Genomic DNA, 2,500 nt, shown 5'->3' on the forward strand with positions numbered 1-2,500 from the left:
GCACAGGCATAATTATAGTGACCAGGCCATTCCTTTTCCAGGATGGGTGAGCTCCTCACTTCCACAATCCCTTAAGTTGGCTGTTCAGGGTCTGAGATACAAGTGGAACTCAGGTTATCTGAGGTCCTCATCTTCAAAGATGTAACCAGGAGGCAGAACAACCCGTGTGTGTGTGTGTGTGTGTGTGTGTGTGTGTGTGTGTGTTAACTTCATTATTATTATGAAATACCATGCAAAATGTCACAATTCACCTTGTACCCCTGACACAGCTGTTGTCAAATAAGCACAGTTTGAGCATTTATGGATAGTACTATTTTTAGGGCATATTTTGTCTTGGAAAATGCAAAGCTGAATGTCACAGCTCCAAACCACTCAGACAATTGCAAAACTGGAAAATGCTGCTTTTCTGAATTATGTTAAAATGATATACATTACTCTTCTGTTGCAATAAAGTGAAATACAAAATGTACTCTTGGAACTCTTCCTTCTTCCATGTCCCAGTAAATGAAATACAGCTCAAGATTTCAAAATAAAACTTGCAACAGAATAAGCACTATGTTGTTTAATTTTGTGCTTTTTCTGTTAAAATGCTACAGAATGTCATACCACCTGGCTTGTAAGTACTGCAGTGCCTTATGTTCCAGTTTGAAAATAATTTAAAACACACACACACACACACACACACACACACACACACACACACACACACACACACACACACACACACACACACACACACCTGCTGATCTGCAATCAGTCACACATATTACTTAGCTATTTGTAAAAGTACTGTATACTATAGTATAAATAAACGAGGAAAGGTACTACCCCCCCCAAAAAAAAAAATTAAAAAATACAACTAAACATGATAAACAAGCACAGTGGCCATTTGCTAAGCACAACTGAGTTCTTCATTTTGGGCATTATAGAGGAAATAATGCTGTTTTGAGACTCATAGCACCTGAAGTATTCTACTCTTTTCCTGTAATACCCACAGTGTCAGTCATTATTACTTATACATATATGTGCATGTGTGTTTGTATTAATTATGTTGTGTACACACGCATACTCCTTCCTATACATATCTCTATAATGTGTGTGTCTGTGTGTGTGTGTGTGTGTGTGTGTGTCTGTAAACACACACACACACACACACACACACACACACACACACACACACACACACACACACACACACACGCACACCTTTACATATATCTAAAATCTATTTTTATTTTCTAAACATGTCTTCTTTATTAAACTATCTAGTGACAATAACATCAAGCATACAAATATCATAACCTGTACCAGGGAAATAAGGGGATAAAGCCCCAACGATGTAAGATGGGTTGCCAACTGGCTCATAAACTGGACTCAAAATCAACCAGCAGCCCTGTTACCAGCAGGGTGCCACAGTGGTCAGTGCTGGGCATCCTACTGCTTGGTATATACTTCTCAGAATTTTGGGTCAGAACTAAGGGGTTTTGGCTGACCAAGTGTGCAGACGACTGTAAACTAGATGCAATCATTGAATCCCCAAATGATGTCAGTATATTCCAGGAGGGTCTCACACAGACCAGTGACTGGTGTATTAGTCATGGTCTCAAACTGAATGCAAAGAAATGCATCATCATTCCCTTCAGCACAAACAACGTCCCTTTACACTATCAAATCAAGAGCAATAACCTAAGTACCCATGAAGTGGTAAGGAACATGGCATCACAAGTTGACTGCAACCCTAACTTCAACCACCATGTGTCTACTGCGGTAAGGAAGGCTTTCTATGTAGCACACTTGATTAGTAAAGCCATCACCTTGAAAGCAAAAGATGTTACAACCCCTCTATACCTGGCACTAATCCAGACCATAATTGAGTATAATATCCCATTTGGCATGTACCATACAAAGCACCTGCAGCAACTGGAAAGACCTCAGTGGTTTCTAACAAAGAAGAGCAAGTGCTTGTGCCTTACACAGACCAACTAAAGTCTCTGTCACTATACCCCATAAGGTATAATCTTCTTAAGGGAGACTTATGCCCGGCCTGTAGAGCAATTCAAGACCCAAACCTAATGAACTTGCTGCATATCAGTAAATCAAATAGAACTAGGACTACCCATTCCAGGGACCTAAATATGGTCTGTGACTTAAATAAGACATGCTAGAAGGACATATTTATCTCCCAGTGACTGCCACATCTTTGGAACCGGATACCAATTCATGTGAAGCACAGCACTTCTATGACACTTTTCAAGAGGAACCTGGATGAGCTGATGGGGCACCATAAATTCTTACTGGGGATAGCACCCACAACCCTCCTGGACATGGGCAGTCATCACTAAATGCAATCTTGGGTATTGATTAGCATTTCCATGGTATTACATTGGGATGAAACAGCTAGGCTTAAAATGACCTTGGGTTGACAGCCTAGCAATTTCCTATGATCCTATGATCTTATGATCCAGGCTACCTGGCTTCATTTATCAGAAAAGGCACTTGG

This window comes from Protopterus annectens, chromosome 4.part0 (assembly GCF_019279795.1).
Source record: "Protopterus annectens isolate FY-2018-M chromosome 4.part0, PAN1.0, whole genome shotgun sequence".
NCBI classification, from domain to species: Eukaryota; Metazoa; Chordata; order Ceratodontiformes; family Protopteridae; genus Protopterus; species Protopterus annectens.